Source organism: Lagopus leucura, unplaced genomic scaffold, assembly GCF_019238085.1.
Source record: "Lagopus leucura isolate 7727_CA_CO unplaced genomic scaffold, USGS_WTPT01 Super-Scaffold_100157, whole genome shotgun sequence".
In the NCBI taxonomy this organism is placed as follows: Eukaryota; Metazoa; Chordata; class Aves; order Galliformes; family Phasianidae; genus Lagopus; species Lagopus leucura.
Window position 1 is genome coordinate 45,484,682 of NW_024962334.1, and position 22,505 is coordinate 45,507,186.

The window sequence follows — 22,505 nt, forward strand, 5'->3', positions numbered from 1 at the left end:
TCTATTCCATCAAAATTTTCTGGAATCGTTAGCTACAGTCCTGAGCTGTAAGAAAAATATTATGTGCCTTTTTGCAATAGTGCTGATCTATTTGTCCTCAGATTTTCAAAACTACACCAGATCCAAGGTGGGATAAGTGGGCAAAGAGGGATGCAGGAGGAGATGTAGGCACAAAAAGGTGGAATTTGATGTCCTCTAAAAACAACATCAGCCTCATTGTGCTGCTGTCCACGATATAGAAACATCATCAGGCTCAAATTTGCATTCCTCAAATCTCATTTCTGGAAATGCACTTCAATCACATTCATTCTCACTCTGGATAGCAAGGCTATGATTCATTGTTGAGACTGCTCTTATTTTGCCCCTGCTTTTATAGATGTTGTTCCTTGGTGCACTTCTCCATAGAAATAGGGCAGCATAATTTATTAGAAATGATGGTATTTGGATCTGTGACCATCAGTAAGTCTGAGGCCTTCAGACCAAATGCTGTTATCAAGAAATGCATTGAACTGGAAACAGCATTAGAGAAGAGACAGCTAACTCAGCATTAATCAAGACTTTCTGTTCTTTTGGTATCTGAATATTGCCACCAGGCTTTCTGATAATACCAAACCTCTAGCAACTGCAGCCGATCGCGCACTGATTTATTAAGGTGGTCAGATAGACAGGTGACTTGAGACACTGCACTGCAAGGATTACAGACCAGATTGACAGGTCAGATAATCGTCTCTAGGGCCAGGCACAGCGTTCTCTGTTCACATCAGATTTTGCATGTCAAGGTTCAGGAAACTCTGCAAATACATAAGATCATCTAGGCACAAATTTATCTCACTGAACAGAAATTAGAGAAGGCACAGGATACCATCGGAGGCCAGTGCAGTCTCCTATAAATGCCTTTAGTGGTCCACTGCAAATTGCCAGTGTGACGAGCATGTTGGCTTCTTTGTCAACTACAGTCCCAGCTAAAACTTCAGCTTAACTTGCATCTATCAGGTTTTTACTCTGGAGCTTACTGCACTGGTCAGCTGTAAGAGCCGGATCTCCATCACTGTCTGTTCTGCATAAAGGAATTGCAAAATTGGCTCTTTCCACCTTTAATATTTAAGCATCTGGTCTGGCAGCATCCATTACCAGGGTAGCCCTTAGTAGTAGTTGCCTCAGAGGGATGAAATAATAGCAGTTGCAAAATGAGACATAAGACAAATGGGGATATGGAGGGAGGGAGACAGCTGGTACTGGGGGTCTGTCAGAGCTGGGCTATATGAGACCATACCTATTGCAGCACAGGAGTTAAAAAACACCTCTACAGATCAGCAACAAAAGAAAACAATGAATGTGAGCTGTTTTCAGCGGATGGTTAGGGTGGGGGAAGCATTTGGTAGGAATTGATATATAGAACATAAGCTGTTCACAGTGGGTAGAGGCACAAAAAAGCATCTTGCATTATTTGGACCTAGGGTGTGAGCCACTGCTGGGCAGCACAGTGTACCCACATCTCCCATAAGCCAACCCCACAAAATGCAGGGGCAGAAGCCGTCCTACTCTCAGCTACATCCAGCAAGCAAATTGCCAAAAGACAGCAGCTCTGCAGATTGGAGGAGGGAAGGAAAGGGCAGACTTCAGCAGGAAAACTGCCTGCTGACACCAAGCCACTTTCAGAGCTCTCCTCTGACTGCCTTGGGAGACAACGAGGTTTTCTCCAGCTGCACACCTGATGCCATCAGGGTCAATGCGGCGCAGTCCTTTCCGGCCTGCAGGCTGGCAGTGCACAGATAATGACCCATCTGAGTGCAGTGTTTCATTATGCACACCAGATTAATGCCCTCCTCCCAGACTTCTCCATGAAGGAACTGGGCTGATTTTCTGCTGCATAGTCAAGGGCTTTAGATTAACACACACAACAAAGCAATTTACTAATCCTGAAAACTAGGCATGGTACCAAGTGTTCCTTCATAATGTTAAATACCAAGATGATTAGGAAGGACAGGGAGGGATTTTCAAGTGTGCACAAACTTTTTAAGCCTCTGAACTAAAACCCAGCTCCCAGAAATTTTTGTTGCTTTTTCTTTATTCCTTGACAGCAGCACCCAGATGCCCCAAACACAATTACTTTGCTGTTAAAGACTGGACAAACATACTGCAAACTGAACGCACAGCAAAATGATCTGAAGTTATTTCCCTTTTCCACCAGCAAGAGAAAAGTATCCCTGATCTCTGAGGCTTTACCAGCAGACCATTCTCTGCCTTCCTGTTCAAGAAGTACAAGCCCGCAGCTTTACCATGGGCTGTGTCAAGAGACACTCAAGAGGTCTGACAGCCCAAGAATGCACGAGATGAAATCTTTTCCTTGTCAGCTTTGAATTTCACCCGATATCCATCACCTTGAACAACAGTGCTGTCTACCAGCTCAACTGAATTACTCCAAATAAGAGTTCAAAGCATTGATTTTGAGCCATAAATACTATTTTCCCTGGCGATATTCAAAAGCTACCAGGTGCTGGGAACCAAAGTGGACTCTCCAGACCACTGGAGTTCATTGCCATCCAGCTCCGGAAATCTGCCTCACAGACTTCAGCAATGCTCATCAGCTCGGATGTGTCATGAGGGCTGAGATGACGGGGATGCCAGAGAAGCAGGAAGGGAGGGACAAGTGCTGCAGCCCAGCTGGTTCACTGGAATTGTGTGTGGGAGGCAGGTTCACAAACAGCTATATTCCTTTTATTTCTGGATTTGTGTGTCTGCTTGAAAATTTGTACTGGCTCTGCTATATAAACAGGAACATGAGAAACCGAGTTATAAATACCAAGAAAATTCAGAACCCCAAAGTTTACCCTTATGCCTTTATGTCACATTTAAATAGCTGCCTCCCAAAACATGCCTTTAATTAGCCCCAAATTCAATTCCAGATCTTAATATCTTCACAGGCTTTAACTACTTGTCAATAGGATGGGAGGCAATGACCTCAAGCTGTGCCAGGGGTGACTCAGGTTGGATATTAGGAAAAAAAGCTATTCTCAGAAAGAAAGGTGCACTGGAATAGGCTGCCCAGGGAGGTGGTGGAGTCACTGTCCCTGGAGGTGTTCAAGAGCAAGGCAGATGTGGCACTGAGAGACATGGCTTAGTGGGCATGTTGGGGATGGGATAACAATTGACAAGATGACCTTAGAGGTCTTTCCCAATCTTAATGATTCTGTTATTACACTTCTCTTCTTGAAGCTGTGGCTGGCTTTCATCCTATCACGCTTCACTCAGATTGCAGGTTCTAACCAGCCCCTTTCCAGCACTCCTCTTGGAATTTGCTCTGAGATGTACAAAGTGGCAACTTCTTATCTAGCTTATCCACAGACCAAGCACATCACATCATAGACTTCCCCATCAATAAGAGCCTTTAAACTTAGATTTATAAACTGGTAACTACTAGACAGCAAGATGTTGCCAACTGTGAAAAACAATGGTCACACACATATCTGGGTCTGAACTGGCCACAACCTCATATCCTTACTCAACTATAGCATGTCCATGTTCATATCTAGACCAGGAGAAGAAGCAAAGTCCTCATCATCTGCTTATGGATACAGAACGGACAGCCTGTTGGCTTGCCTTGCAGCCCCTCCACGAATAGTGACCAGGACACAAGGCAGTTAAATTCTCTTTTGGGAAAGGGATGTACAGACATGGATAGCCTGAAGCCTGACCTCACTCATGCACAAGAGATTTCAGATCCTGAGACAGAGAGGACTGATGCCACATCAGTGAGATAACTGCATTCAATATTCTAGGTGTAACATAAACAAAGCAGAGGAGAGCAGTGTTTCAGTATGTGCTGCATCACTCATATGTAAATACTCAGAGCTTGCAGTATTAATTACTACAGATGCTGAAAAAACAGGATGTGCAGAGGACATCACAGGAGTCCTTGCACTAGATTTTTTTTCCCCTTTTTAGCCTAGTTTTCTGATGAAGCAGGCTTATCTGATCATGCTGTCTGTCTTTTAATCCCCTTTAATAACTTTTGAATCCATTGGCCAATTTCAACTATACTTGAGATGGAAGTAGACATTTCAGATATACTAAATGCCCAGTCATCCTATAAAAATAAAGAGCTATGCAAAATAAATCACTGTCCCCACATTGGGGTAAATCCCACTTGTTTCTTGTTCTGAGAGGTGGCAGTCAGTACATCAATCAGTTCAGGGAGATAAACAAATCATCAAGGTAACACATAGCTTTGAGCCATTGAACACATTGCCACTTAGCCCCGCAAGTAGGAAAGAAACTATGAGTTTTGTAGGGCAAGGTAAAGGTACTAGAGAAAGCTAGAAAAAATTATTTTTTGCTACTCACAAAGCAACATTAGCTGTATTTATCTTTTTTTTTTTTAGGATAATAACCTTAAAAAAGTAGAATCAGCGATGCTGTACAGCATTAATATTGTGGCTCCTCTCTTCCTCTCTTCCACCTTGAAATGTTAAGATATAAAACTTAGGTCCCAAAGAGTGGACAAACACTGATGTGAATAAATCCCTTAAAGCAGCACTGTTCAGAACAGTGAGGTCATGAAAGCTGTTCAGCCCTCCTTGGCAGTGTTCAGACCTCATTTGAGTTCAGGAGCAGCAACTTCACACAAAGCCTCTGACTAGGGCAGCCGAGAGGCAGTGAAAGTCTCCCCGAGGAGCCTGATTGCTAGGCTGAAATCCTACTCTCCCCAAGAGCAACATATGGCACATGAGAGCTGCTAAAGCAGGCTCTGAATTTACACACACTTCTAGCTTTATTTCCCTGGCTACATGCACCACACTGTATATCTTTACAAGAGGTCTGGTGCACAATGTTGTGCTGAAAGCAAGTTTTGAGCCAGGAGCAGAAATATGCTCCCAAACTCATGTGCTCTTCCTACAAATGGATGCAGATGAGCATGGGTCTAACAAGACATTTTCCGACATGGCAAGTTCAACACGTTTCATTTCCACAAAAAAAAAAAAAATTTAGCTCAGCTGATATATATCATGAGAAACGGATGATGCACGCTGGCAGACTGCCTGGTCACCAGCTGTAATCCGACTTCTATCTCTGCTAAAAACGGAGGTCTGCCAGTAGACACCGTGCCACAAAAGCTGCAGAAGACAAAGCTCTGTGAAACCCCTAGCTTGGCCAGTGAGACTTAAGCAACTCTGCTGGCAACGCTTGAGGCAGCTCTGCTCTCTTTGCTGTGGCTACCAGTGACCTGGTGTCCTGAAACTCAACAGGAAAACTCAGCATCAGCTTCTACCTGGAGGACGAGGAGTTCAAAGCACTCCAGGCTGGCCTGTGGCCAGACTCAGAGGAGTGTTTAATGGGGTGCTTGTAAGAAACATTTCAGATATTCCCATAAAAATGCCATTTCCATGTAAGTCCTACGCAGACAGACTTGCTCCGCTCCTCTCCCAGTCAAGGAATGCAGAAATCATGCCCACAACAGGAGGTTGTCTTTCCACTCAACAGCCAAGCTGCTCTCCCATCAGTCAGCCTGATTCAGGAGGCAGTCCTCAACCCAAAATCAGCATCCAACAGACAAATCTACACAGCTGGCTTTAAAACTGAAAACATAAGATAGAATTTAGGTGGCTGAGAGGCCAGGCTAGGGTTGGAGGAATTGCTTTTTGTGGATTGGTCAGTGCAAGTCTGAAAGATCCGTCTCCGCAGCTTAGGCTTGCTGTGCTCTGCCCTTCTCTCCTGCCATATAAGCATTTCCCAGGCAGAATGTATACACTCCTATGACATATAAATCCAAAATTATAGTAAGCTTGTGGTTTTCAAGCCCACATCTGCTGCAGCTATCTCTGAGTTTCAGGATGTTACTTCTCTACAGTAACAATGATAGGATAAGAGGTAATGGTTAAGTCGCACCATGAGAGGTTCAAGTTGGATATTAGGAAAGATTTCTTCTCAGAATGAGTGATAATGTATTAGGACACACTGCCCAGGGAGGTGGTGGGGTCACTATCCCTGGAGGTGTTCAAGAAAAGGGAAGATGTCTCACAGAGTGACATGGTTAGGACAGGTAGTAGGCAAGGTAGGATAGGATAGGGTAAGATAGGGTAGGATAGGCAAGGTAGTACCAACTGCACTTCTTTCCATAGGTTAGTTCATCCTGCTGCTCCTTCCCCACGACCCTCAACCCTGTATTCCTTTATCTTGTGAACAGCTCTGCTGAGGTAAAGATGCTGACAAAAATCTAGGTGGCAAAAACACATACACCTTGGTTACATAGTTCTACCACAAAAGCCTCTGTTTTGAAAACCGTTTCCAAAATATGCAGCTCACTTGCTCTTCTGGTCACCCAGTTCCTGGATCAGACGAGGTGATTTTACCTCAAATAGGTTTGATCAGTGATGTCCAGCAGGGAACTACCTTCAAGTACTTATAACAAGAAAAAAGTGGGCTTTCATTCTTCCTCAGGGTAACCTCTTAGGCATGTGCAATCTGTGGGTCCTTTACAACCTGTTTTGTTGTTTTTATTTTGTTGTTCTTTTTGCATTATATAGGACTGCCTACAGTAAGGTATATAACATCCCTCTATTCACTCACACAGTTTTTCTCTCTTCTGCTGCCTGCTGCCCAGTCCTAGAATAAAAACTGGTCCTATCTTAAATACAGCGAAGTGACCATCAGCTGTAAGGTGATATATTTTAGTACTCCTGGCAAAACAGGAGATAATGCTATCACTTGAGGCTTGACTTAGCACTTAGGCTTGATCAACACACAGTTCAGAGGAGGTGGAAAAAGAAGTGTGTCCTTGACGCCATTTCACAGAGAGAAACTCACCAGTTCTCCTGCTTGCTAAAAAGTAATATATCTGCACAGGCGGTAACTGGTGCCTGGCCTCTGTGCCAACACAAGCTGCAGCTCCCTATGCTCACTGGTTTATTGCTAATGCAACAAATAGCCTTGGGTGTGCTGTATTTGTTGTGACAAGCTGGAAGAAGTTCATGCATCGGATGATGAAGTTGTTCTTGCTCCTAGCAGGTACAACTGTCTTTTCCACTGAAGTAGTACTGCACTTCCTCCTCCTTCTGCCCTCAACTTTTTTCTTCCTTTTGATTATTTTTTTAATATTTCACAGACATTTTGCTCTACTTTCGGCAGTTTTGTTGAGTCTGCATTTTCAGAGTCCATATGAGGCTATGATCAGTGTTAGAACCACTCATGCTGAAATATTTTGAATGCTCTGTTATTCCTACAGCATGGCCTCAATGTGCACGGCAAACTCCATGCAGAGCAAAAGCCAGGCAGGACCCCAGTAGAGGTCCATTTTAACGGCTGGAGAGCAGCACAGATCTTGGCTGAAAAACTCAGCTTTCCTGAAGACAACAGCTTTATTGTATTTGATTACTGAAGCACTACATTTTACCATCCTATCTAGCAAAGCACATGGTGAAAACAAGGCTGCTCTAAGTTGATACGGAATGCGTGCAGAGACAGAGGTACCTCCAGGCAATGTCCAGGATCACACAAGAGCCAAATTCCCCTTCTCTCTATACCTCATTAGCTGTGTAAGGCATACATTTGCTCTGCTCTTGCTAGCTAAAAGCCTGCATCCAGTGCTGTCTGTTGGGGTGGGAAGTGCTCCTACTTGGAAGGAAGCAAAACCAATGCTTTGGAGAGAGAAAAAAAAAAAAAGAAGGTGAAAAAAAAAGAAGGTGGTGAAGACAAAATCTCTGTAGAGCTATAGGTGGAAGGTCCTTTATCAGGCCCCTGGGACTGAAGAGAGCATTCAAGGGCTATCTGTGGAGGCCTGAAGAGGAGATCCAACAACCCATAAAGTTTCTGCCTGTGGTTGAAGGATATTATCTAGATAAAGACAGAGGATGGTTTTGTTTTTTTTTTCTTTTCTCCCTACATTCATCAATTTAAGATAGTAGCTATCATTTTCTCTTCTTTGAGATCAGTCCCTGGATCCTCCAGGCAGCTTTGGCAGTGCTATTACATGTCCAACAACCTCATTCAGCTTGCTCAAAAGCGCCCATTGAAAATATCACTCAGAGCAACATCCACCTCCTGATCTCATACAGACATGGGCTCTACTCTCTGGGGTGATGGTCCTCTCCTCCAAAATCATTATTCCCTTTGCTTCAACATGCTTTAACCTTTCCTTTGTGGGATGTCACATCCCAAGCTTCCTTGTGGCTGACTGAACTGAAAGCAACACTAGAGCACCCTAGCCTGACTGTAGTGGTCTTTAATAAGCTCTTTCTAGCTCTCACTCCAGAGGATCTAATGTTCTCAATCTATCATCTGATTTCACCTGTTCTCACCACTTATAGGGACAAGTGAAGTGTCATGGACCAGAAGAGACAGGAACAGCGTTTAAGCAATGTCCTGCCCTTAGAAAGTAACTTCTAAAAAATACTGCAGGTAATTCATATGAATGCATCCTTTGACTTGGCTTAACTGGGCTTGACTTCATATGACTGGACTAGAATAGAAAGTCAGTTGGGAAAAATGATTCAAAACCACTCAGATCAAGGCTAAGAGGCATGAGACTCTTTACACTGGAGAAGTGTGAGAGGGGATCTCATAACTGCCTATATATAACTATAGTGTGGGAGTCAAGTCGATGGAGGTAGACTCTTTGGAGGCAAGCAGCAATAGAACAGGGGATAATGGGCAGAAACTGGAACACAGGAATATCTATACTAACACAAGAACTTCTTTTCTGTGAGAGTGATGGCACCCAGGAACAGGCTGCCCAGAGAGGTTGCGGATTCTCCTTCTCTGGAGATATTCAAAACCCACCTGGACACTTTTCTGTGCAACATACTGCAGGGAACTGCTTTAGCAAGCAGTTCTCAATGACTCAGGACTCAATGACCTCCAGAAGTCCCTTCTGACCCCTCTGATACTTGATTCTGTGACCAAGTCCAACTACCCAAGCACTTCAGGGATAATCAGAAGTAAAGGCATTATTAGCTTGAGTTTAAACACGTGCACTTGTGCTTAAAGTACCCAGCACAATCCCATTGTCATCTAAAGCTTCTACCTCCATAATACAAAATTTTGCCCGTTCCAATATGAAATTGCTACTTTGAGTACCAAAGATCTCTTTGGATTTTCAAAATACAGACACGGTTGGACTATTCAGGCATAAAAGTCACTATGTGCCTGAAGAAGACTTTCTCAATCTATATTTAAGCATCACAGAAAGCAACTGGCCTCACAACCAAGATGTCATTACGTGATTCAGCATTTTAAGCATTAAAAAAAAGAGAGAGAAAATTGCTGTTAACTATAAAGAAGCCACAAAAACAAAACAAAACAACACAATAAACATTCACTTCAGTAGTTTGAAGCTGCAAAATTGAAAAGAAAGTCAAAACTAGCAACACAAAAAGACATAAAATGTGGTAAATGCTTAAAGGACTGCAGATGATGCTAAGATGCAGTATTTTGGCTGTGGGAACAATGGAAGCAGGGGTGGTCTTGGTTATTGGTCAGAATGAATGAAGGCTCTTAGCCTAACCAGGACTCTCTGCATTTTCCTCCACCTTCCTTCCTCTGCCTCATTCTTCATCTCAATGGCTCAACACATTGCAGGAAGAAGAGGGATGGAGCAGAGCAGCTATGGCTGTGCAACTCCTGGGCTCGGCAGCATGGGGGAAGGCAAAACTGAGAAACCATCCTTTGCCCATTTCTAATCTGGGCACTGTTGAGTTTTCCATTAGCAGCAGAAGGGAATGACTCACTGCTCACCAGCATTTGGACTGAAGCACACTGCACACACACACAGAGTCAACAGCAGAGCAAAACTAAACCTGTGGCCTCATACAAACCACAGAGCTATCCCTCCTTCCCAGCACAGGGGAGGAGTCTTACACTGAGCACACCTAGGTCATGCAGTATATAGCCCTGTTAGATATCCCTGGACCAGCTCCAAATGAATAAAAGCATCCCCCAGCACATAATAATAGGTCAGGTCCTAGAAGCAATAAAACCACATTAGCAGCCTGTAAAACTATGCTAAGTAGCCTCTCCGGTTGTGCCCTGAAAAAAATTGCCTCCTCTGGTACCTCTTTACTGCAACCACTTACACGAGTATCTGCATTTTTTAGGTGCAGAGCAAAAGCTCTTTGGGCAGGCAGAGCACTCTGGATGCAGAGGGAGTATGAGGAGTGAGGTGGGCTCTTGCAGCAGAGCTTCCTCCTACCTGGGGTTGACTGCCTGAAAGCACAGGGTGCTTTGGGATGCTGGGAAGTATGAGGCCTCCCTAAGGTTGGGGACACCCCTTTGACCAAAAGTGCAGGAACCTGACTGCTGAACTGAAGCAGATCCTTCAATCCCCAAGTCAGGTTTGGCCATAAACGTGCAGAAATCCCCAAGACAAAAAATATTTTATTTCCCCAGCGAAGCAGAGCCAAACTCATCTATCATTAATATTTATTATTACTCTCAGGGCACATAACAAAGGTGAATGATCTCTGCTACAAGGTGCTCACAAGGAGCCCCACATTCCTTACACAGGAGTCGTGTTTCCTCCCAGGGCCACCCTGCAGCTGATGCGACGATGACTGGGAAGCCCAGCAGGGACCAGGGTTTTGTTAGATGTTTTTCAAGATAATAACTGATTAAAGTTTGTATTCCAAGTACAGCTATGCTGTAGGCTTATGAAAATCTTCTCATTTGAAAGTCATTTGCCTCCTCTGCATCTGGGACAATCAGCAGCATGCAACAGAAAATAATAATAAATAAATATGCATCAGCCCCGAGTTCATATCCAGTGAAAGCCAAGAAGCCTTGCGTTCCTCACTGAGGGACCCCGGTATCAGTGGGTCTGAAAGACAGAATTCTGGTGCTTTCTGTAAATGAAAAAAAAATAATCAGTGGGTCTTAAATATCTCCACAGAAGGAGATTGCACCACCTCTCTGGGCAGCCTGTTCCAGGGTCTGCCAGCCTCACAGCAAAGAATTTCTCTCATGTTCAGGTGGAACTTCCTGTGTTCCAGTTTGTGGCCACTGCTCCTTGTCCTGATGCTGAGCATTGCTAAAAAGAGCCTGGCCCCAGCCAATTGGCTCACACCCATTAGATATTCATAAGCATTAATAAGATCCCCCCTCAGTCTTCTCCACAGTACAAAACACTTAAATTAAAAAGAAAATAAAAACAGAACAAGAAATAAAAGAATGAAAGGAAGACAAGAATAGGAGGGTCAGCAATAAATTAAAAATACACGGTGAGTAATGTGTGGCTAGAGGCATCTCTGGCCTTTCTAAGGACCAGAAGGAACTTTTCAAACATTGAAGGACCAAAATATATCCATACAGATTTCTGTTCTGCACTCAGAAAAAAAAAAAAACAAAACAGAGCAATAACATGCTGAGAATTACATTCTTTCCACTTCAGAAGTGATAAAGAAGTACGACATACAGCAGCTTCTCTAGTTTGAATTTTTGAATCAAGAAGTCAGGATAACCACACCCAAGTGCTGCTGCAGACTAAAGATGGGCTTTGAGCATCACCTTTGCTTCCCTACATTTGGGAACTTTTGTGAAGACCCAGAAGAGAACCACAGTGGCAGTATTTTGTAAGGATGGACAGAAAAACCTTAGTGCCCTTCCTGTTTTCTGCGTACAAGAGAAGAAGGGCTGATGCAGGACTTGGTTAATCAATGCTGAGAGGACATTAACATAATTTGATGGGAACATTACCCCTCTATAGTGCTCCGATCGCCAAGTCAAGGGTTATGGTGATGAACTAGAAAGATTGAGGGAAGCATCGCTAAGGACAATTACAGGCTGGAAAACAGTCTTATGAGATGATGCATGAGCTAAATGATTTCCTAAATGATGCAGTTAGCTCCATGGTACCTAAAAGTAAGGGGAGGGATGAATTCACCACTGCACCAGTACCTTTGGACAGGTACAGATATAACAATTCTGCTGCTGTGCATATTGCAGAGGGCTTTGCAGTTTGCTAAGCACAGATAGAAGAAATCCAGTGGCCAGAAACTGGAACCAAAGAAATTTAAATTAGGCCAAACGTGTATGTTATCAACAGAATAATTTAACCATGATTTATCAAAGACTGTCAGTTTACCAAAGACTGAAGGATGGAAAAGCTACCTCCTTGGGCAGTCTGATCTACTGGTTAGCAGTCCTGTTCATGGCCGGGGGGTCGGAGGTCCCTCCCAACCTAAGCCAGTCTATGATTCTATCATTATATGCTCTGCCACCAACACTAATGAATTACAGGGAGTCTTCTGCTATTCTGTAAATGGATTAGATGGTCACAGTTTCACTTCAGTAATCTCTGAAGGACAGAGTTGAGCCTAAATCCTATAACCTGCCTTTTTTATTTTATTTATTTATTTTTTTTAATTATCCCACTGCCAAATCAACAGAAAGGCACAAATACTGCACTTGGGCTTGAAAACAACACCCAGCACAGTGTTTGTGTAGATGTGACACAAAATGGGAAGGGACAGAAGAAAAAGCTATCCAGTTACAAATAAGATACAATGGTGAGAAATGCCCATTACTGCCCAACTAGACCTGCACTGGGTCCCTCCCAGCCACCAGGACGACGGCTCAAATCCCCATTCCCCTCCTGCTCTAGGGGCTGTACTGCAGATAGGCGAGCCCTGTCCTGCGACACCACCCAGCCTGCCAGGGAGTGGGAGATAGTCAGCCTAAAAATAGGCTGTCCTCTGCTTTGGCTCTCCCCTCCCTCAGTCCCCAGGGCACAGGGCTGGCGGTCCAGCAGAAAACAACCAGAAAAGCAGTGGTATTTTTGGAGATGGAGGAGTGGGATGCAGCGCGTGGGTCCCCGCTTGACCTCACGTTTCTCGGAAAGAGCCTTTTCTGTGATGTTTAGCACTGGAGTTGCAACCTGAGCCCCACGCATGTCCTGTGAGAGACAGTGCAGAGCTGCACAGCCCGACCCGGCTGTCCTTGGCTGACCTGTGGCTAAAGCCAACACACAGCAGCTGAGACCGAATTTTGTCGCGTGAGGAGCACAGATCCCACCACAGATCCCCCAGTTGGAGTCCCTCCAGAATAACCACCACCCTGTTTGCTTACACAGCCCATGGATCACTGATTTCTGGTTGGAGGAAGCAGCCTTTCCACACAGCAAAGCCTCACAGGACAGTCTTTAACAGGAATTTCATTGACGTTTAAGGGCCTTGTAGGACTTTGATGAACACTTGAACTTTAGTCTGACATTTATGTGCCAAAAAACTCTGTATGAAGCCTAAATCAAGAGACCTTGCTTTCTGCTATCAATGCTTTCTCTCACATACAGCTCTACAAAGCTCCTGAACATCAGTAACATTCCAGAAATCATCAGTTCTGCTTTTAACTGAGCACAAGTCAAAATCAATTAGAGATTGATCTCAATTATGGCTTTTTTTTGTAATTTATTTTTAGCATGCAGTTCAGTAACTAAAGTGAAGAAATGCAATCGATGAAGCTAACTTGCTTTTTAGCAAAGCTATCGCCCAGATTATAACACATTTTTGCAAAGTTTTTCAAGCTTACAAAGGCAACTGTGTAAATAATGTCACTTATTGAATTCTGCAGTGCTCTAACAGCAAGACTGATGGGTTGCCAAATAGATTGTGTAGGTGCTATAAGCAATAATCTCCCATGCTAATCACAACTATCACATTCATTAACATTATAAAAACCACCTGAAAGAAATAATGTATCAGGGAACCATTCAAACGTGCAAAATCAGACATGAATATAAAGCTAGCTTTCTAACTAGCATTGGGAAAATACCAGAACCAACATGAGGATATTTTATATCACACAGACCTAAATGTGTGAGGACCTGCATTTGTGAGTCTGAGAATCAAAGAATCATAGGATATCCAGAGCTGGGAGTTTCCCACAAGGATCACCAAGTCCAACACCTGGTTCCAAAGAAAACCATCTAAAATCCAAAGCACTTTGTGTTCAGCTCCCATAATTTACAATGAAACTGATGGTGCTCCAAGTTCATGGTGGGATCCTTGATCCCCTGGAGCGAGAGAACGACTTTGCAAGAGCGTTCCACTAGGTTTCACTTGTGATATGAGAAATCCAAAATTACTGCCATGAGGAACACCACATGGGCCAGCAAACATGGAGCATGTTGGCACACCTGCCCTTGGCATAGGATCACTAGGGTTGGAAAGAGCACTAAGATCATCTAGTCCAAACATCACCCCATGCCCGTGACCACTCTAGACCATGTCACTGAGTGTGACACCTACCCTTTTCTTGAACACCTCCAGGGATGATGACTCCACCACCTCCCAGGGCAGCCTGTGCCAATGCCTCACCACTCTTTCCAATAATTTTTTTCTAATATCCAACCTGAACCTTCTGCACTTTCAAACAGTTTCTTCATCAAAGGAGCATCTGAATCTCCAAGTTGTGCTTGGAGACACAAGACTTTTATGAGAGCCACACATTGCTGCTCAGTGTGTTTTGTTGCTGAATGGGGTTGACATTAGGGATGGACAACTTGACTGACTCACAGAAGTGCTGACTAACACAAGCAGCCATCTCACCATGTAAGCAGTACAACTGGCACAATCCTCACCTTGGAAAACATAACTATCAACCACAATCCAGTGAGGCTGTTCAGCTGTATGGAAACAAGGGGCTAGTGAGCAGCATGCAGTGCTGCTGTTGAGCTAGGCATGAGAAGCTCAAGGTGATGATGCCCAAGGGGAGGGCATGGGCTGAGGGACCTCTCCAAAAAGGCTCACCCACCCCCAGAGAAAGGGTGTGGAACTGGATGGGCTTTAATGCTCCTTGCAGCTTAAGCCATTGCATTGTTAATTGGGCCACCATGACTTATGTCTTGGGGTCAGCAGGCCCCAGTTTTGGTTCATCAAGTAAAAAAGCAGTCATGTATGCCCTATCTTACCTTAGCAAGATGCTTAAAAAAAAAAAAAAAAAAAAAAAAAAGATGATTTTATCCCAAACCTGGCTATGAACATTCTATGGAACACAGAGCAAAAAAAAGAGCATTTTTGACCTTAAGCGATACCAGAAAATGGGCTCAGTTGCTCAGAGAAGGCAAAGGCTGCTACAGATTGGAGTGAGGGAGGAGGGGCTGAAGGTGGCTCTCGGCCACCTCTGTGCTGCTTTGATCCCAGGCCAGTCCCCATGGTGGCTGTGCTAATCTTTGCTGACCGCGGGTGCCTCCCGGCAGGCGCAATGACAGCTGGGGATTACTGGGGTCAGGGGCACCCTCCATTTTCCCTTCCTCATACCACCTCGTAGCCATGCCTGAGCTCAGGGTTGGGGGAGAAGCAGCCACAGCCCTGCTGTGAAGATACAGATGCATTGGGGAGGTCCTCAGCATATCTGACTTAGCTGTAGATGTCCCTGTTCATTGCAGGGGAGTTGGACTAGATGACCTTTAATGGTCCTTTCCAACTCAAATGATTCTGTGATTCTACACCTCACACGGCATCTCAGCCCTGTTTGCAGCAGCATTATGAAGTAGCCAGGCACACATCCCCCATCTGACACCACAGGTGACAGATGACAGCAAAATGGAGAATGTGCGAGTTAGCAAAATTACAAGAGGTGTTCCAGCTGGTGGAGCTGGAAATGGCATTTCCAATATCCCTGTTTTATTCCTGATTTCTAGAGATTTGTATGTATGTACCTATACACACACACACACACACATATATATGTATATGTGCTTTTTATTCATACTTGATTTGGTGCCAGCACAGTCAAACATCCCCCAGACAGGCAGGGGAACCTATCCTTAGCTATATATGGGAGAAGATTAGATTGGAGAGAAAAGATCCTCTAGGACAATGTCTGTGTCCCTTTTCCACCTCTTCTGTTCTTTAATAGGACCACAAAACTTTATGATGGAATCTTTACAGATGTGATTTCAAAAGGGGCTGAAATCCTAGAGCTTTGCTCCTTAAATTTCATTTAAAACAATGTGATAATCCCTATGTACCCTACACCCAGCATCACATGACCTCAGGACCTTGGGTAACAAAATACAGTACAGTACAGTACAAAACAATAAAAGTTCTTTGAACAACAACCCTAGAGATCTGTGGTAGACAAGCAGTGGTGAAGCTGTGTGGCTGAATCACCCTACAGTCACCTTCTTACAGAACAATAGAATCATCCAGGTTGAAAAAGGCATTCCTCTGAGTCCCTCTACTCTCTATCCAGGAATATCTTTCAATAAAACTTGCATAACTCAAGTATCTTCAAGTCTCAAATCTCTGAACCAGATAATCCAACAGGTTGAAATGCTACAGGATAGGACAGATACATAATAAGAGCAATGGTAAAACCAGTCTTCTTAGGAAACAACTTGTCCAGTGAATGACTAACCACAGGAAACACTGGAATAACACAACGGCATTGTGGTGTTCTTTCTTACAGTCAACCAATCCAGGCACTACAGAGATAAAAAAAAGACATCACATCTGTCCTAACAGTTAATAAAAAAACACCTGCAAGACACAAGACACCGTTAAAAAATTCTAGGAAGCAGAACGGCACTTAGAAATACAATGCCCCATCCAAAGTCAAAGGGAGCTTTACCTGCAGCTGCACTGGGCTCTGGATTAGGTCCTTAAAATAGTGCTAGAAACATTCCAGAAAATGTACTTCAGCTACATTTAAAGCCTGTGCTTTGCAGCTCTTCAGTAATTTTCACAGTTAGCGTTAAACTATCCAGGGAACTTTTATGCTTGTAAACAAATCCCCTTTCTCCCTTATGTTGCATTTACGTTGACACTGCATCATTGACTTCAATAAAAAGTCTCCTCATTCACCCTGCGAGGAGACAGCCGTCAGAATTAGGCACCAGAGATGTGCCTAAAAGCCTTGTTTCAGGTTCTGAATATCAATTTAGCTAATTAATAACAGAAAACCGCAGCCCAGAATCTTTCAGTGTTTTCAGACCATAATCTCATATTTATTTCTCCTTGCTCCCAGAAGAACATCACCAGGAGTTTTGATTATTGTTATATTATTTTAAAGTTTCAGAGTCTTTTTTTTTTTTTTTTTAAACCATATCTCCTCAAAAATAAGAATGTGTGACCTACAGCACTGTTTTTGAGGTGCTTACAGTCACAAGTTGTCCAGGCTACCCTGAGAAAGTCAGGACATCCATTTACTTGTTGGGACACCATGGGGCCATGAGTGAACTCTTTGGGGTTTTCAAGTTTAGGCAACTTCGTAGGAAAGAAAACCCAACACAACTCAAGCAAAACTTCCACTAAAGGTAAAAGAATCCAAGAATTCAGACTTTTCTAAGAAGGCTTCTACTCCCATTTCATCCTCTGGGAAGGATTCAGAGCCTTGATTTGAAGCTCACTGAACCCAGTAGGAACAAGAGTGCAAAGGAAATTTGTTGCAGACCCTACAACATTATATTGAGAAACTATATTACTTCAGCTAAGAAAGTACTGAAATATTACGAAAAGATGAAACAAGGAAAAAAAAAGCCAACAACAGAGGAAGAGAGAGGATTTATTCTATATTTTTCCCTCACATATTCTTATGGTTTTTTTTTTCTTTAGCAATGTCATGTGGTTTCATAACAACTATTCACTTTTCTCTCTTTATCTAACAGCTGTCTGCTGAAAAAGACTCAAAAAAAAAATATCTAAGCATGTTAAAAATGAGAGAAACTATTCATATGCAATGTATAATTGCATACTATATTTAAATCCTTGTACATTATCTTTCAAATTATATTTAGTTTCAACAGGAGGGGAAAAAAATCCCTTTACTTTCTGGCATTGGCAATAGAATTTGTGTATTGTTTTCAAATACAACAGCTCTTTCTGAGAAACTTTTGCCAGGGAATAACTAATGGTTCAAGACAGGGAATCTGCCTAGATCAGATGTATTCTGACACTGGCACACTAACTGTCACCCAGAGCAAAACTGGGGAGTCCTCAGGGAAACTGCTGTGCAAATCTGGATTAGCTGTGCCAAAGTCAGATGAGTCGATCTGGGTTTATGAAGCCGAGCACAGAACCTGGCCCTCTGCTTAATAAAAGTACAGACCCTCTGAGTGCCTCCAGCAGCACAGAAGCCAGGCATCACTCCATGCTGAGGGCTTGAGATGTAGCTGGAGTGGAGATGGAGATGATGTGCTTGGCCCTGGAGAAGGCAAGGAGGCAGCTGTGTCATACCTCTGTGCTAAAACAGGGGAGCAAGGATGGTCAGAAACCCTCCTCCAGAAGGAAAGGACAGCACTGGTAACACGCAAAGCAGGACGAGGACACAAACGGTGGGGAGCTTTGGAGGAGAGGAGGTCTTCTCCTGGCCGAGGTGATGTCACCACTGGATGCACCTGATGGAGTATTCCAAGCTGCTGGGGAGGGGAACATGCATCGGTGCAGGGGGTGCCTTAACCACAGCACCCAGCCCCATTAACACACAGTGCAATTACCCTGTGGTGATCAGGCAGGTATTTTTAAAATGTTTTGGTGTGATTCTATAATTGTGCATTATGTAACAGCTACTAACATGTCAGACCTCAGACGATGCTAAATGCTTGTCTGAGGGTCAGGTTGTAGCACCCTAATGATGCGTTTCCAAGTTGTGAAGGCTGGGCTGCAGCTTTCCCATTACTTCTCCACAGTCAGTGCTGCATCTCCAGCCATGCAGGCACCTGAAGGACTTCCCACCACCACAGGAAGCCTCCCCCTAGCATTCCTCTCTCTTTTTGGTGCCTACATCAGGAGGGAAAAAGAAAATTTCATCACAGAATCATTCACCGTTATGAGCTTTACACAATGGTGAAAGTTTCATTTAATTGTCACCAGCACACTTTCTGAAAACTTGGTATTCAGGATTTCCCTCAGGCAGTGTCTGCCTTTGTCTTCCCCATCCTTAGAGGCATTCTAATGTTGAATGGGGCCCCCGGCACCCCTGAGCTGGTGGTTGGCAACCCTGCCCACAGCAAGGGGGTTGGAATTGGATGATCTTTAAGGCCTGCTCCAACCCAAGCCATTCTGTGATTTTATGACTGTACAGCCCAGCAGTAAAAATGCTCTTTAGAGGACTGAAGTAGCTTTGCAGTAGAGACAAAATCTGAGCTAGCTATGACAGGGGTGAACTTTGCTCACTCAAAATCAGTAGAAATGATCCCCATGTGCTATTCTGATCATCCAGGGTCAAGTGGGCATCTGGTTCCCTATGACTTCTAGACCCTGCGTCGGCATGCTATAAGCCAGCCTGGAGGAATGGTGACATATTGAGACACAAACAACTGCCCATTTGTTTGGGAAGAGTGACCATTTCATTACAATAAGAAAAAGAATCTCTGAAAAATCATTATAAAAAAATATATAATCCTTGCAAATGGACTATCTAATCCATCTCCAATTAATGTATCTTGAAAGAATTTGTCCATGGGCAAGTTCTTCCATACCTTCCTATTGCACAGATGTTTCGGTGTTATATAAAGCATTTAGAAAGAGCAAAAAGAAAAACAGACTTCTCTAAAGCCCCAAACCACAGCTTAATGGTCAAAATCAGCCTACAAACTCCATGACTACTGAGAGACACTCCTGGCTTCTAGCACAGACAAATTACCCATGCCCCAGTCTGCCTTCAGTGTTATGCACTCAAATATTAACCACCCGTATAACTTCATAGACACTCTATACTAATACTGGAGCTAGAATAAAACTAGTAAAGCATCATTTGAAAGATATCTGCAAGTCATATGTTGGATAAAGAGCAGTTTTAGAGCCTTAGGAACCCAGCTAGCTTTATAAAGGACCTCTAACCGGTCGGTAGGGCTTTCCATCACTGCCATAAAAAGCCTCTCTGGCAGAAGCTGTGTGAATCAGGAAAGTTCAAATCAAGCTGAAAGTTGAAATAAACAACCTGGTAAAGAACGAGTTATTTTTTCCAGTATAGAGCACAAATTATTCCACTTTCCAATTAATTAAGTACAGTAAAAAAAGGAAAACACAGTGCTTAACAGCACCTGTAATGAAACATTCTGAAAAATTTAAACTTTATTATTTGATGTATGATGCCTTTCTATTAAAAAAGCTATTGCAATATTATAAAACTAATAAAAAATGAAAACCAAGCCATTTTTGTCATGCAGAATTGAGACAAAAACAGCTTCGTCGATTACAGAGAGCAGGGAAGCACATTTTTGCCATGGAAAATAAGGGATCTTTTGACATCAATGAGAATTTTGCACACAGAAGAGGAAACCCCCTCCTGAGTCACATCTCCTCAAAGGTGGATGTATTAAAGGAGAAGGAACTTTTGTGCTTCACTTGCCATTTTTCCTGGGAGTATGCCCCAGTGAACTGTAACCGATAAGAAGCCTGAATAGGAAGGGTACAAACTATGGTTGTGATTGCTAGCAGTGCATGTGTATAATAAAGCCACCGTGCCTTCTACTCTGCTCATATTGTCCCTACAGTATTTCCCCAGCCTGCTCAGGGACTGGGATAGTGACAGCTTTAGTCAGCATCTTGTTCTTCTCCCAGGCTGAGACCTAAGCAGCTCCACTGTGCAGCCCGGTGACACCATGCAAGAACAAGGGGGAATAAACAAATGAAGTCTGCTAATCTAAGAAACACAGGGTATCTTTGTAAGGGTGACCGCATCGCCTGCAGCTCAACTTGAAGGAAGTCACATTCAGATGGAGCAAAAGGAGCTTCCTCAATAAACTTTTTCCTATCTTTTCTGTGACACAAAAACAGCCAGAAGGAGAGAGGGGTTAGGGACATACCGGTTCTGAAAAAGTTTTCTTTTTCTCATTATTAGTAACTCTAATTACTTTGAAAGAAGAGCAGTGAGATAAGTCCTGCAGAGCCAGAAATGTGACCTGATTTCCTTCCTGATTTAGAAACTGTCACTTTGCAAGAGAAACCCAAAGAGACAGGGCCAGGTGAAAGTGGGCCCAACGGTTGGCTTGCAAAATAAATATTAAAAGATCAATAGAAAAATAATCAGGGTTTTAGTTCAGTCATAAAAACAACAATTAGTTTAAAGATAAACAAATGTTTATCATGTTTATCTGAACGTTGTGATAGCACAGACAAGATAGTCACTCCAAGAAAACAGGAATATACCTGACTGGCTTCACGTATTTTTTTCCAGTGATTTAGAATCACAGAATGGTTTGGGTTGGAAAGGTCTTCAAAAATGATCTAGCTGGGATACCTCTTGCCCAAAGCCCCATCCAACCTGGCCTTGAATATCTTCAGCAATGGGATAAGCACAAAAATAGACAGTAAAAGTGAGAACTGATAATAGAATTTAAAATATAAATTGCTTCGTACACTGATTAAAACTCTATCACAAGACAACATGTAAACAGAAGCAGAAGTTAAGCATGTACTTCAAAGATATACTGCCTTTGTGAAATATGAGTTTCATTTAACAGAACTGAGAAATTACTTGTTGCCACTTTTTAACTACCAGACCTATAATTTTTCAAAGTAATTCTTGAGGATGATTGGAGACAACTTACAAGGTAGTAATTTTCAGGAAAAACTGAGCATCCGCCCTCTGAAAACAAAAGGTCTCTTTGTATTTGTCATATTGAGGTTCCAAACGTAATCCAAGGTAACAACAGATATTGATCTGTTTCTTTCAAAAAACATGACCATGATTTCAGAACAACCACTCAACATGCTTTAACAAGTTCTCTCCTCACATACATGGACAGAGCTTTCTTTGAAGATACACAACTGAAATCAGTAAAGAAAATGGTCAAGAAGAGATAAATCCCTAACTAATAAAAAAAAAAAAAAAAAAAAAAAAAAAAAAAAGAAAAGAAAAGAAAAAGAAAAACAACCCCAAAACCAAGATTTTTAGAAGAAACTTAAACTACTTCTAGTTCATAAATTTCCTTTCAGAATGTCATTTCCTATCAGTACAATTTTAAATATAATTTTGATTATGCATTTAAAATCAAGAATGCAGTTACCACTCAACTGTTCTCTGTAGCCTGTAAAAATCCTGTGAGGTGTGTGCTAGTCCCACAGGTGTTAGTCCATCATAGCAAGAACGGAGGCTAGTTTCTGATTCAGACCAGGAATGTAATCAGAATCACAGCTTTCCACTGTGTTGCACTTTTTAGACTCTATCCTCATAAGCTGTCACCCAGAGTCAAAGAAGCCTCATGATCTACATACACCCTTAATGGTCAAGGTATTTGGACTACATAGCCAATGATGCAACTGAGTTCCTCTGTGATCTCTGACGAGTGACTGAGGATATGAAACATCAGTTCTCTACCATACTGTACGGACTTTTTGCATGCTTTAGACCTGCAGGACTCCTCACAGCATGAACTATTTATCCATAAAAACACAGGTATCGAAGCCTGATCATCTGTGTTTTTAAAACCCTTTGGGAGTCTTAGACAAAAAGTACTGATCTGCATTATAAATGGATTTAGAATTAATTTCAAGAACTGAGGAGAAGCACATTACAAGATCAAACTCAAAGCAAAGGCAAATAATATATTCCTCTATGCTTATTTCTGGCAATAC

At 42.9% G+C, this 22,505-nt stretch overlaps 1 protein-coding gene across 4 annotated transcripts in view; it reads right to left on the bottom strand.

The window, feature by feature from the left end:
* LOC122189528 (sodium channel protein type 5 subunit alpha-like) overlaps nt 1-22,505 on the bottom strand; it is a 206,878-nt gene that overhangs the window by 182,203 nt on the left and 2,170 nt on the right. The window contains exon 1 of one of the 4 annotated variants that reach the window (XM_042888787.1): nt 21,946-22,045. The exons of the other annotated variants lie outside the window; for them this stretch is intronic. The gene's annotated coding sequence lies outside the window, so the exon portion shown is untranslated. Of the gene's footprint in view, nt 1-21,945; nt 22,046-22,505 lie in introns of those variants that run through there. 4 annotated transcript variants of the gene reach the window in all.